Source organism: Uloborus diversus, chromosome 4 (assembly GCF_026930045.1).
Source record: "Uloborus diversus isolate 005 chromosome 4, Udiv.v.3.1, whole genome shotgun sequence".
NCBI lineage: Eukaryota > Metazoa > Arthropoda > Arachnida > Araneae > Uloboridae > Uloborus > Uloborus diversus.
The window spans coordinates 3,035,696-3,051,457 of NC_072734.1; the positions used below are offsets into that span (position 1 = coordinate 3,035,696).

The 15,762-nt window shown below is 34.6% G+C and overlaps 1 protein-coding gene across 1 annotated transcript in view; it reads right to left on the reverse strand.

The window, feature by feature from the left end:
- Positions 1 to 15,762, reverse strand: part of LOC129221572 (LIM domain only protein 3-like) — a 205,075-nt gene that overhangs the window by 133,965 nt on the left and 55,348 nt on the right. The window contains exon 2 of the mRNA XM_054856076.1: positions 3,127 to 3,213. The gene's annotated coding sequence lies outside the window, so the exon portion shown is untranslated. The remainder of the gene's footprint in view (positions 1 to 3,126; positions 3,214 to 15,762) is intronic.

Sequence of the window (15,762 nt, forward strand, 5' to 3'; positions counted from 1 at the left end):
ATGACCGTTTTTTGTTTTGTTTCTTCATGCTACTAAAATAAAGTCTTACCAATAAACCAGTTAAGTTACCGGATCAAGCTCAGCCATGTCAGGATAAAGCATTGCCCATGATGTCAAACATTACCAGAAAATATTATAAATTATCATTCTATGTCAAGAGTTTCATTGTTGATGACGTCAGAGCGTTACTCGATCAGTGGATTCATTATTATATGTATGAAAATATATATTGTGTACATGTTTCAACCCTCTCTTTAAGTTGATCCTCATACGAAGCTCTTTCTTCAAAAAGCAATATTTTTTTCTCAAGCTATGCGTTAATTTACTTTTTTCACAAAAAAGACATAATATGAGATCTTAAAATGATGACATGTGTCAGTATTTCGTAAAAATAGCACTACGGGGGCCAAATCTTATTGTTGACGTATTGGTGCTGTTTGTCTGAGAGGAAAATTTAACTCATTATTAGAACAGCTTAACAAACGGGATTTATTTTATTTTGTTAATATGAAAACCAAAAACATTTTCCCATTGTTATTTGTTGTTGATGCATAAAGCGCTAATTTCAAATTGCAGACAATTTTGAATAATATAAATAAGTAAATTTCTGATATAACTTAATTTCATCAAAAAAGAAAAGGAAGACTTGCATCCCAATTTATTAGTAAATGTGTACAATGCATGAACAGCAAAAAAAAAAAAACTTTAAAAGACTAAAACAAATAGCAAACAAAAATATATTATTTGTTTTCGTAACGATTGAAATACACAATAGTTGTCGATTGAATAACTTCAATCACTCTTTTCTTACTTCCTTCTTTTTGAGTAATCATGAATTGCTTATTGTTTTCATTTGAATGACGTTCCCATGATTTTATCTCCACCCCCCCCCCTCCGCCTTGCTCGGTAGCACCACCGTCGACCGGCTCCTCACGATGCTGCTCCTCTAGCGAGCACCGTCTCCAGGTTGCGTCCATATCCTACGCACACATGAATACATACACACACGCATGCCTACACACATGAATACCTACACACTGTCGCATACATATATGCACACACGCACGCACACACACACACGCACGCACGCACACACGCACACGCACGCACACACACACGCACACACGCACGCACACACACACACACGCACGCACACATAAGCGCGCACATACACACACAAACGCGTACGTACATACACACACACGCCTACACAAAGACACACACGCCTACATACACACACACACGCACGCACACATAAGCGCGCACATACACACACAAACGCGTACGTACATACACACACACGCCTACACAAAGACACACACGCCTACATACACACACACGCTCGTGATTGCGAAATACAGAAGTTGAATTTAAAATACCAAAAATTCAAGTTTTCTTTTTCTCACTATTTTTTTTTCTTTTTGTACTTTTTCTTTGGCGCATAAAAGCATAAATTTAATTTCACTTAAATAGTTAATTTTGAACTTATAAAAATAACTGAAGTAAATTTAAGAAGTTAAGATTATCGTTCGACAAAATGAAATCATCATTCCATTTCGTGCTGTGGAGCACACGACGGTTTTTATTTATTTACTAGCTGCGTGCCCGGCGTTGCACGGGCTACGTAAAAAACGAAAGAGATGTCCAATTGATGTTTTTGCATTACTCTGACATCAGTTTCTAAAGCACTAAGGAGTAAATAAATACGCGTAATGCAAGGTTTGCAAAACACCAGTAGAGCATATTTTTGGCAAAAATCTCTTTAAAGTTAATCATAGTTATCAATAATGCAAGTTATGCGCATTTTCAATTAGCACAAAAGATAAAAATACATGCATTATATCAATTATAATCTGTGCTCACTTTAAACTGAATTAAATCTGATAGACTATATCTGAAACATTTGTATGTACAATTACGATCAGCTTTTTACATAAAATGACACATACTTTTTGGTTGCTTACGTGAAACTAAAGCACCAAGACTTAATAAATACCAATTAGCATTAATTTAATACCAAGTCATCAGATTCGAATTAAGCTTTAGTTAAAATCCTTAAAAACAATATTTTTGTTCTACTCTGTTTCACTTAAAGAAATTCAAACAATCTTAATTTAACATGTTCTTTTAACGATACAAACTGTATTTCAAAAATAGAAACAGGAAGGAGAAAGAGAGTTATTACAATTCGAAAACTCACCCATGTGACGGGAAAAAGTCCAACAAAATAAACATAATTAGTCGCACATCCTAAATGTACCAAAATATGAGGTCGGTGAATAATAAACTTACACTACAACCAATAAACATAGCTAAAGAAACAACTTTCATAAGCTGAAAAGAGTTAAGAACGTTGAATGTAAAAAATAAAAAAAGGACAGACGATAAAATAAAGGCTATGTCCGAATAGGGCAACCAATTTTAAACTAATTTAAAATGAAATTCTAGATGGAAACGTTGTTTTAAGATTTGGACAGAAGCCAAAAAAATTTCTTTTAAAACAATTATTAGAATTTTACTTGCTCGCGCATATGCAAAATGGCAACAGGAAAGAAATAAAAATTCCTGAATAACTTTATGTTAATTAACGTTTTAATTAATATCTCTGCTAATTAAAGTCGCACAATTACGAGATTGGGCCTATTGTTTTCTTTGGAAAATTTCGAATTGATCGGTATCTCGTTTGACTTCCGATTCGCAGTGGTTCTATAGAAGATAGATCTTCAGACAGACAGACAGACAGACGCGAACAGATTTTAATATTATAGTGGAAGTGGATGGATGGATGGATGGATGGATGGATTTATTACAGAATTTTGACGAATTTTTCCTTCAGGGCAGCTCAGTTACCGAAAATTACGGAAAAATTTAATTTTTTCTTTTTTAACTTGACTGCTAAATCTTGACATTTGGCTCGTTTTGTCCATTTGTTAAGAAATGGCTTTTGAAGTGTTGCGGAAAAAATGAAATGAATCTTCTTCTCTACTGCTTAAATTCAATTTACGTAGTAGTATGCATATTTATTTGATACAATAACTAACTTCTGAATAATTTCATAGCGGCTATTTTCTGATTTTTGCAGAACTCTATAAATGATTCAGATTTATAAGTAATCCATTTACTTACCAGACTTAATCTGGACGCATGAGGTCCACTGAATCTTGATCTCAGAATTTTGACTGATTTAATAGACCGCAGAAATCTTCAGTAAATCTGAAATTGAAACAATACAGTTATATAGCAACAAACACAGCATATGAGGAATGAATAGGATCACAAAATTCATACAATGAATTTAAAAAATCTCTAAATGCATTGGTGGTGATTATGCAGTTAAGCAAAAGTACGATTAGGGGCTGTCGACAAATGACGTCACGCTTTCAGGGGGGAGAGGGTTCATGAAATTGTGAGAGTTTGTGACAAGGAGGGAGGGAGTAAAAAAAGTGAAATCACGCATTTTTTTAAGAATATGTTTATGAAAAATTGCGTAACATATGACAAAGGGGGGAGGGGGCGTAAAGTTGAAAAAAAGTTTGACATCATTTTTGGAGAAACCCTCACTCAAATACGTATAAGACGTTTTCCTTTGTAACTGGTGTCAAGGAATTCCATCTTACTATTGTTATTGTTTTCCAATACATATAGGTGTAATCGTATCAAAACGAACTGATGTATGCATCACATGACTTCCTTTTATTCCAATTTAATGTCATTTCCCCATTATTAGCAATTTTAATGTGATTCAAATGTTTACTCTCTAAATATCATCAACAGTGGCTAAATTGGAACAGATTTACGAAAAAAAAAAAAAAAGTCGCCAAGTTAGTGACAAAAGTTAGCGACCAAAAAACTGGCGATTATCGCCAAGTGTCCGATAAATTGTAACACCACTTGAGCTTACATCGAAATTAACAATGATTTCCCCGTAAAAAGGGGCAAAAGACCCTCTTAGGAACATCCGAATGCAACCAAAAGAAAAGGTGCACAACTAGACCCCACTAGGAGACTACGTACTAAATTTCAACTTTCTAGGGCATACCGTTTTTGAGTTATGCGAGATACATACACGCATACGCATCTACGCACATACATACATACGGACGTCACGAGGAAATTCGTGGTAATTAACTCGAGGGTCGTCAAAATGGATATTTCGGGTGTCTGTAGGTTCCTAGGCATATATCCACGTGTGGTCGGGTCGAAAAAAGAAACTCAACATTCATTCGGGGGTCAGAAAAATGGAAATTAAACACGATTTTTGAGGGAAAACTTTTTTGCGTGTACAATACTTCCTTTTTTGTTAAAAGGAAGTAAAAATACCAAACCAGTTCGAAGAAATCATTGACGACATCAATTTAGTTTGCATGTTATGCTTGTTTAACAGCACACACTCCCGTAAAAAATTATAAGCACGTGTCTCAATCTCTCAACGCGGTCCTTGCAAATTTAAGGTAAAAGAAAGAAAACTGACGCTGAGAAACAACATTTAAACGTCTATAAATCCATCTCTGTCTGTTATGAATTTAGGTACCTGCATTTTACTTTCGAAAATACTAGTTACATTTATGCATATCCATTTGTAGGGAATGTTTGATAATAACTGATAAACATCCAGCTCATATTTTCGAGTATTCCTTCGTTAAGCAATAACTTGTATTTACTCGGTAAAATTAAATCAAGAGTAAATTTTATGCTAACAACTAAAAACATTTAAACCTTATATTTAAAGCAAAAAAAAGAAAAATGGATTTTTTTTCTTCCGCATTGTTAGTTCACTTGTCGCCTACTTTATTATTTAAACTTTTGCTCCGAAAACCATGCTCGAAAACTCGTCTATAGTTACAGTTATAGAATAAATCCCGCATGTTGAAAAGCAAATGAAAATTAAAAGCAAGTTATTTCCAGAAACTAAAAAGAATTGTTAAAAACTAGATTTGGGACGTGGTCTAAAATATTCGCAACTCCAATAAACTATAGGGGGCGCTGCAGCCACTGTCTAATGGCGGATGAAAAAGGTAAAACAAACAGATGCCGTAACTTATAACTTGCCTTGAAGCTTAGTGAATGACAGTAATATTTCATCGTGTTTGTGGGAAACTTTCTTTTCTATTCCTCTGAAATTGCATTACATCATGAACTCTCTGAAGCCTGTAAATTTCTCCAAAGAAAACACGTGGAACGGAATGTTTTACCTTTTTCTTTAGTATTGTTAATCACCGCAAGGTAGCGTATTCGAGCTCTGGAGTTGCGAATATTTCATTATTTATATTGTTATCATGTGTAACTATTTAAAAAATCAAAATAATCGAAAGAAATTTTAATGTTCTATTTCAAAGTTACTGCTTCCAATTCATCTACGAAGAACTTTTAAAACCAAAAATTTTTAAAAAGGTCGGATTTTTTCTTTTACGGGGGTGTGTTCGTTCACTAGTGGTACTATTTTAATTCTTAACGTTTTACTCCTAAAACCATGTCCGAACCACGCACCGAAAACTCGCTTCCTTGAATTATTTAAATTTCGTACAGTTGACGCTCGTTATAACAACCCCTGTCGTCAAAACAAAATTGGTCGCTGCAACGAGAAGTCGTTATAACGTATTGCATATTATTCACTCATTTTTTAAAATGCATGAATAATTTCTCATAATTATGCATTGTTTTTAAGCAAAATCAAGAAACTAGCAAAATAACTTGTAAAAATTTTTGTTAGTTTCTTTCTCTTTTTAAAGATTTTATGCTGCAATTATTGTAGAAGCTTTCCATTTCTTTGGCTTTTTCAAAAAAATATAATTTGTGATGTCTACCATTTGTGTGCGGTGTTTATCAATTCTTTGACCCTATACCAATAGATAATTCTTTTGAACGGAAATATTTTACCTTTAGAAACATAAAATGTTTATTAGTTTTAGAATAGTTAGTCCTGAGGATAATACAAAAATTGAAACTTAGTTTTGTAAGTTATATTAGAAGGAACGGTTCGGTTTGGAAAGCTCAAATGGACGGTAAAATAATATTGCATCAATGGAACAGGAAATGGGACTGCATGTATCGGTCGCTATAAAGGAAGGGTCGCAGTAAAAGGAAGTCGTTCTATAGAACGTTGACTGTATTTGCATACGCATTAGCGTGAGTAGCCCTCTGACTCACATTTAATTTACTAACCGACTAAACCGACTTTAAAATAAAATATAATCTTGTGGGGAAAAAAACTTGACAAATTTCCGTTTGCGCCGGACATGGAAGTGAAATATGTAGCACGCAAACATGCCGGACAGTTCCGGCAGAGCAACTCTCCCTGAAAGCTTTTGTCAAGAAATAGCATTCCAGCAATCCAGCATAGTAGCCTGTCGCTATTTTTCAATCACCACTTTCCCCGGAATGCAATCTCTCCCTTTACGAGGAATTGTTTTCTCTTTCTTGTTTTTAAGAGCCACCTTTCACTTCTTCGCCAAATTGGCGTCAATTTATTAATTGAGTTGTCACTGGACGTCGCTTTTTTTCCTTTTAGTGAGATGAGGTTTATTTTATAAAAGAGCTCAAACGGATGAAAACATGTTTAGATGTCCTGTTTCTTTCAGGTAATTTAATTATTTCCTTGCTAGAGTATGAGTAAGATTTTGTCTTTTTTATGGAAAATTAAAACTCCGCGACCGAGCGGAGCTTGCAGTCGTGGCGCAATAATGTTAAATTACTAACTTCGAAAGGATTTGAGATTTGACTGTTAAAACTCTGGCATTGGCCTTTTTAAATAAAGATTAACTAGTAATTATTTCCTACCTAAAATAGTTGAGAATATACTTGCACAGATTCATCCATAAATCCTTTCTATTTCGAGTATTTTAAGAGTACAATCATACTGACTAGGAAAAAACTTCTTGTTTGTACAAAAAAAAAAAAAAAAAAATACAGTTACTGGAAATATACGAGAACTATTGAACTGTGAGAATATATTTTACAGATAACCATTTACTCCCAGTCTCCCTCCGCCCACCCCATCCATCTTACTTGCAAAGTTTGATTAAGTATTGAGAGAGTTTGGAAAACTGTTCGATTCAAGTTTCATTGCATGTTTTTATGAAGAACATAGGCCAGAGGTTCCCAAACTTCAGACCTTCGCGAACCCCCTCTGGAAAAATTACGAACTTCGCCCCGGAGCGTGCAAAATGAAAATACATAAAAAAAATGGTTTGACACATTAAATATGTCTTTTTTTTAAATATATTTTTGCGCTTTTTCCCTTTAAACTTATTTATTCATTGTTCTGTATATTTTGCAGAGCTCTTGTCTGGTTTTCATTCCTTACATTATTATTTTGAGTTATGCAAGTTAAATTCTATTTGAAATTCGATTAGGAATTACCAAATTTCTGCAACAAGTTTGCTAAAAAAATGAACTTTTGAAGTTTGTAAACACTTAAGCCTAATTTAAGTGTGTTAATTTTTAGTTGTATCTTTACGGCGTATTAGGATTTTAATTATTAATTATGGTTTGGGCAAAACTACCCTGGCAGCGTCGTTATGCTGTGATTAGGATCTGCGTTGCCTTCACAATGCTGCCTATTGCCTCAAGTATAGGGAGCCAAAACCCTCTGCTCGCTATCGTTTTATTTGAAGTATAATATCCCAGCTCTAAAAATATGCTTCAATGGTTGCATTTCATTAATGTAGTTTTGTAACAATATGAACTTCGTCATGTACACAATATTAGTTAATGTGTAGAGTTCTGTTTAGTTAATGTATTAGTTAATGTGTTTATTTTCGAGAATGGAGGGGGGGGAGGCTGCTGCGTCCTGCTTGTACTTACTGCGTGTGTAGCAATAATTTTTTTTCCCTCATAAATGTGCTTTCTTTTTGAATTAAAATATCGTAACTCTTCCTTCACTCACAATTTATTTAACGTTTTAGCTGGATAGCACTGCGGATCTGTCTGGAAAACTCTGACATGGACTATACTTCTAAGTTAATTTCGAAGGCTGCCAGACACATTATTTAAATAATATTTATAGCTCTAAAGAACGTATCTCCTGAAATACGTCCGTTACTGCACAAAAAACAAATATTTAAACACGAGCTGCATTGCACGGCGTTGCACGGTCTATCTCGAATATAAACGTTGTGTCAAGTGACGCATGTTCAACAACTAGGGTTAAATAACAGAAGAAGAAAATTTCCCGTCAACGAGTAAAATCTTTTCTGCTTTCGCTATTTCGTGACTCAGAACATACTAAATTGCTCATACTAAGCAATTTCAGTACTCAAAATTTAAATTTCGACCTCTTTGGACTTTTTTAAAATCCAAACCATCTGAAATATAGGAAGCTCTCAGCACAGCGTTTTGCTGCTTAATAGTTAATGAAATACCACAATACAAAATGCGAAAAAATAAATAAATAAATAAAATAAAATAAAAATTATTCAACTCAGAAAGGTTTTTTTTTTTTAGTCTTCTTCGTTCTTAATTGTTCTTGAGAGTGAAATCAATTTGGTTTTTAATTGAGGTGGCGCTTAGTATCATAATCAGCTCAATTCATTTTTAGGAATATCATCAGTGGCGTAGCTGGTGTGGGGCTAACTTTATTTTAAAAACACGTAATCCACAACCCAAACGTAACAAACAGAACAAAACGATTAAAATTCAAAATTGAACACCGAATTAATGGGGTGAGAGTTATAAGTATTTTAGCCAGTGCAATTAAAATATTTTGGAAATGATTTCTTATAGCTGGATACAAATGTCAGATTCAGCATCTAGACAGCTTCGGTACTTCGACTTGCTGGTTGCATAGATTGAAAATCTGGATTTGCACGAATGAGTTGTGGCAAATGAAAGATGAGTACGTATTGCTTTTTCAACTAATAGTTACTATTTTTTGTTTTCCAGACAAACATAAAAATGGAGGTAAAAATAAACCTGGAAGGTTGATTTCTAGGTGCAGTCTGAAGTCAAACATTTTTGTTCAGCAGGGCCTGATTACTGAATTGGTCAACTAGGCCGTGGACTAAGGTCTTCAATTTTTGAGAGCCCTTAAATGGCTAAAATTCTTTAAATTCGAATCTATTGTTTAAGAAAATGAAAGAAGATTATTATTTTCTCCTTTATTTATTTCACTTTCCTGCTTACTTAAGATGTGGGATGCTCTCCACCTCAACAAATATTTTGTTAGTGCTTGAGTCCTTGAAGTTTGTTCACAGTGAATATTTAATTCTCTAAGATTTGTCTACAGAGGACCCGGAAAAGGTGTTTGGCCTCCCTCTCAACAACTTTATCGAGCCCTGATATTCAGATGGCGATAAACTGTTTGGCTTTGTCGAAACAGAAAATGGTTTGACCACCCATGCATGATCTTGCAACATTGTATCACGAGATTCAGGGATGTAGTGCTAGAAGGGAGATTGGTCAACTCGAAGGTGTTCACATATTTTTATGAACCAGTTTCCTGAAAGTTAAACATTATTTTCCCTTTAAAAATCATTCAAAACAGGAAAACACGCCACCTCCCTCTTAACAACAGATAAAGACCAAAGCTGAATTTTTCTTTTGAAAACTTAAAGTTTGGTATTAGCATGAAAAGTTGTGATAATCGCTAGCAGAGAAGGATTCATCTCATTAACTTTCATGAAAATATCTGATAAGTACGAAACTATATACAGTAAAACCTGTCTACTAACAATACTGTCTATAACAATAAACCTGTATATAACGATATTTTCTTTGGTCCCAGAAAAATGGCAGCATGAATGATCAAACTGTCTATAACTATAACCTTTATATAACAATATTTTTTTAGGTCCCACCAGTATCGTTGTAGACAGGTTTTACTGTTATTGCCATTCTTCATCATTGAACATCTTAGCCAATTTGACTTGTGTTTCAACAGCAGACATAAGACTTCAAAACGTAATTCCAGTAATAGAGAAAGGGCTTCCTCACGAGACACCCACCTAACTTCGGTATATTACCGCGAGGTTCAAAAACTACCGCTAACCTATTCCCTGTGAACTGTGTAAACAATTGAATTTTTTTCAAATGTTAGCCGACTCCAGAGTTTTCAAAGTATTCACATCATGCCACTCCTTTTGGCCTTTCTAATGGAACCCCGACAAAATTTTCAAAGTCAAGGATTAATTTCTTTAACCAACGAAACTTCTAGTTTTAAAATGCAAAGACAGGATTAAATATTATTTAACCTTTTTACGTATCGTCGCTTCAGAGCAACAGTAAGATATCTTAGTGTTATTTCTGGGATTAGATATCTTACTGTTGCTCTGAGGCGACGGTATATCGTTTTCTTTCTTTTCTCATTTTTATTTTGTTTGAAGTTTGCCGTGGTCCCCCTGGCGTTCTGCGGACCACAGTTTGGAAGCCCTACTATACAGTATTCTAGATATTAAAACCAATGATACGATTGGTGATAGACGAAAACGTATAAATAACATCGCCGTCACTAACAAAATATTTTTTTCCTTAAGCTTGCATTTAAGTCTCAGATGTAGGTGAATGGGAAGAAAAATCTGCTGTAGGATTGGGCAGGAGTATCGCGGAATTCGATGAATCCAGCTCTTTGCTGAAGACGTATCGGCTCAGAGAAGACACGCTGCCAGAGCAGCTCGCGTGCCTCATAAGTCACACGTTACGGGATGAGGAAGGATTTTTCTTTTCCCCCGAAAAGGGAATTTTTGTATTTCCCTACAGCAAAGATCCTCTTTTTATCAAGCTCCGATCTTTCAGATCAGTTGTTTAGAATAAATATCTGTGGAAATTCTTGTAAGACAAGTTTCAAAAAGGTATATGGTGCAATAGAATGCAATTATCGTGATTTCGAGTATCCAAGCACTGATAAACCGGAACTCCAATTAACCGGGCCCATTAATGACGATGCGATCTGTCATCCCCCTTATGCGGGAGTGGGTTGATAATTGTAGTTTAATGCATGAGTAAATCATTAAACTGTATAATTGATGATAATAGTACTTTATTCATCATCATTACCTGTTCAGTTATTTGTGATGAATAAAATATAATCATTATTTTATGAATGATGGTGAATTGAGATATGAATTACCCAGTTCTTAAATATGAAAAGTAATTTAGGTAATACGTCTAATAGTCATTATGTATACTTGATATTGTAAAATCTGTCAAAGTAAAAAAAAAATAATAATAATAACTTCCAAGCATTCATAGGTGCTAGTTCTGTGTCTGAAAAAAGTAAAACGAAATTGTCTAAAAAAAAAAACATTGAATTAGGAGTAATTTAAAGTTGTCCAATTATCCAGAATGTTTCACTTGCCGAATCTAACTAACCGACTCCCTACAAGAGCTCGCGTAATGAATTTTGTCGATAGAAATCCCACACAAATGAATCCTTAGCTTATTCGGCTGTTATTCAATTAACGCTAAGAGCTCTGCAGCACAACTTCCGTACTTTTTGAGGCAGCGAAAATGTTGTACAGAATTAAGAAGATCAAAACACAAAGTCATTCTTCTGAGTTTTGTTTTTCTTACATTAGGTGCTATAATAGTAATTTTGAGGACATATAAGCTAATCGAACGTTGGCAGAGTTCTATCAACGAGGTAGAAGACTAGTCGCTCTACTAAAGTATTATTGCATGATGTTCAATGCAGTTTTTGCCATTAATAGCCAGGTGAGGTCCTTTAGAGGCTAGTAAAACAAAATACAAATTCGTTTACTTCTTTTATGAAAGCTGAAAAACTACAGAATTACTTTTAAAATAGAGTAAAATTCAGCTTATAAAATCACAATTTGTTTACGTATTTCAATCAGGATGGATGGTGGTCATTTGAGATTCGACGACCGCCTACTAACTCATTACAAAATCAAACTAAAATTTAAGCTCAGTTTTAAATTTCTTGTTAATTCAAGAAGTAATCTATAAAAAATGCATATAACTTACAATTCAAATTTAATGCAACTTTACATTTTTTTTACATTTTTATTATTATTATTTTTAATTTAGTTAAAAAATTGTATATTTGATTATATATGGTTAGATACTCACATTTCACTGAAATGTCATAATCACTTCAGGATTAAAGTAAAACAAGGCATATTAGTTGACAATACGATAAATAGAAGCAGTTATACAAATAAGTGGAGACATAAAATGGTAAATGAAAAATAGATAGTGATGGAAAAGTATGTACACAAAGAAGTACGAAAAAAAAATGTATAAAAAAGGATATAGGGGAAATGCAGATAGAGACAGATAAATAAAGAAGTCAATGTTATTCATAAAACTAAAGTTAAAGCACATACTGCATAGAACCGTTAAAGTAAAACACTTTATGATGGAAGAGCGTCGAAGCATTTTATATTTATTATTTTGAGACATGTGAAATTACAAATGTAGGTTCTCTCAAAGAAAAAAAATCTATCCAAATTTTCTTAAAATACCACCGCTGGACAAAGTCCTTTCTCACACCGGCGAAGATCCATGATAGGGTGGAGAACCCCAACGCATACCACATAACTCTTCCCCACTTTTTTTTTCACTGCAGAGATTTTTTTTTCTCTGAATCTTTTTCTTTTTTTCCCCCTTTTTCTTTTTATACAGAGTGATTTCTTTTCTCCTCGCTTTTTTGTTCCTCCAGCTACAATCACTTTGTTAGAAACAACTGATAAGACCTTTGAATATTTCTTTGACTTGCCTTCTTTTTATACTTGATTTGAAATTTATACAGTCTACTCGCGCTACAACGTGATTCGACTTACGCGAAATGGCTATAACCCGAGTTTTTTACGAACAGCGAAATTTTTAGAGCAAATACGAATTCCTCGCCCACAACACGAAAATTTTCGGCAGAACAATTTCGGCAGAAAGCAGACGATTAATTCATCTCTCTTTCTTGCTCTTCCTCTTCTCCTGACGAGTTTCCTGACGCGTATGCAGTGCCAGGGGAAGACCTTTATGGCTCTTTATGCAACCATTATGCAGTATGAAACACGTCAATATTGACGCCGTCAGTATGATATCAAGATCTGTCAAGATTGATGCAAGAAATTTTGCTTCTAGGGTAAGAGTTATCCTCAATGAGTGTACCAGAAGCGAACAAGATACTAATGTGCATAATAAAACTTGGGTGATCCAAAACAGGAGTAAAAGAGCAGTACGATCAACAGTCTCATACAAGGTTTTTGAATAACATAATAACGTTCAAACTACCGTAGTTAAAGAACGGTAGCCAATCAAAGACAACGGCTTAACCATATACAGGTAGCTGATCCTCCCAATACATTATGAAGGAAAGAAACTTATTTTTGAAGTAAAAGTAGATAACTGATAGCATGATACTGCAAGAGGCCTTCTACAGTTGAACTCCTCAAATATGCTAATAAGTATAATTTTTTGGAAAGTTAATCCACATAGCTAAAATTACCCTCAATGAAAGTACCAGAAGCAAACGAAATTCTGTTGTGCATATATAAAAACATGACTGATCCAAAACAGGAGTGGACAAGAGGTAGGGACACCAGGATCAAGAAAAAAAATAGTCACATACAAGGTTCATGAGTAACATAATACGTCCAAACAACCCTTACTAATGAAAGAGAGCCAATTAAAGACAGCGGCTTAACCATATCCAGGACGAAGTAGTCGATCCTCCCAATACATTATGAAGGAAAGCAATTTATTTCTAAAGTAAAAGTAGATAACTGATAGCATGATACTGCAAGAGGCCTTCTACAGTTGAACCCCTCAAATATGCTAATAAGTGTAATTTTTTGGAAAGATAACCCAGATAGCTAAAAGTTACCCTCAATGAAAGTACCATTAGCAAACGAGATTATGTTGTGCATTTATAAAAACATGACTGATCCAAAACAGGAGTCGACAAGAAGTAGGGACACCAGGATCAAGAAAAAAATAGTCACATACAAGGTTCATGAGTAACATAATACGTCCAAACAACCCTTACTAATGAAAGAGAGCCAATCAAAGACAGCGGCTTAACCATATCCAGGACGAATTGTTTGGAAAGTTAACCCACATAGCTAAAAGTTACCCTCAATAAAAGTACCAGAAGCAAACGAGATTCTGTTGTGCATATATAAAAACATGACTGATACAACACAGGAGTGGAAAAGAAGTAGGGATACCAGGATCAAAAAAAAGTCACATACAAGGTTCATGAATAACATAATACGTCCAAACAACCCTTACTAATGAAAGAGAGCCAATCAAAGACAGCGGCTTAACCATATCCAGGACGAATTGTTTGGAAAGTTAACCCACATAGCTAAAAGTTACCCTCAATAAAAGTACCAGAAGCAACGAGATTCTGTTGTGCATATATAAAAACATGACTGATACAACACAGGAGTGGAAAAGAAGTAGGGATACCAGGATCAAAAAAAAAAAAAAAAGTTACATACAAGGTTCATGAATAACATAATAAGTCCAAACAACCCTTACTAAAGAAAGAGAGCTAATTAAAGACAGCGGCTTAACCATATCCAGGACGAATTGTTTGGAAAGTTAACCCACATAGCTAAAAGTTACCCTGAATAAAAGTACCAGAAGCAAACGAGATTCTGTTGTGCATATATAAAAACATGACTGATCCAACACAGGAGTGGAAAAGAAGTAGGGATACCAGGATCAAAAAAAAAAGTCACAAACAAGGTTCATGAATAACATAATACGTCCAAACAACCCCTACTAATGAAAGAGAGCCAATCAAAGACAACGGCTTAACCATATCCAGGACGAATTGTTTGAAAAGTTAACCCACATAACTAAAAGTTACCCTCAATAAAAGTACCAGAAGCAAACGAGATTCTGTTGTGCATATATAAAAACATGACTGATACAACACAGGAGTGGAAAAGAAGTAGGGATACCAGGATCAAAAAAAAAGTCACATACAAGGTTCATGAATAACAAAATACGTCCAAACAACCCTTACTAATGAAAGAGAGCCAATCAAAGACAGCGGCTTAACCATATCCAGGACGAAGTAGCCGATCCCCCCCATACATTATGAATCGAGCGACTTGACCTCTATCTAGAAGAAGAGAGATAATCGAAGAGGAAGGGAGTGCTAAGAAAAATCTGTCCCCCAAACGATACAGATTAAAGGATGTCGCTTCCGGTCAGAGAGGCAGAGAAGACACATTGCAATGGGTGGCCGACTGTCAGGATGTGTTCTCATGCACCGTAAATCACGGAGGATGGGGGGGGGGGGCACCGCTCTGAAGGATCTTCCTTCAGTGGTTTGTTCTGTCAGTGTAGCAAAATCTCGTTCTGTTTTTTTGGTCACTTGTTTTATTCTTTACTAGATTAAGAGAGAGAGAGAGAAAAGATCACAGTGCCCCCTCTAGAAAAACAACATTGAACTTAACATTTAAAAGCACGTCGTCGATCGACAACAATAAAGGCACATCAAGGTTTTAAGTTGTACGAGTACTGGTTTGTTTTTCAAAACAAAAGGCTTAGCGTTATTTTTTGCATATCTTACACTTTTTTTCCCCTGAAAAAGCAGGCTAAAGCTATTATTTTGGAAGACCATGTTCATTTAAAAAAAAAAAACTAGATAACAATATTTTCTTTGGATTCGGTCATTTTTAATTTTTTTATATCTGCATTTATTTGTTTATTTATTTGGAGAAGAAGGTTGGATCTGCCATGTTTTTAGATAATTTTTTTCCCCCCAAATCAAATGAATGTATGTGCAAGGAACAAATGTAATTAAAGTAGTAAAAATTTGAGTTATTATTTATCATACAGGAAATAATTTTT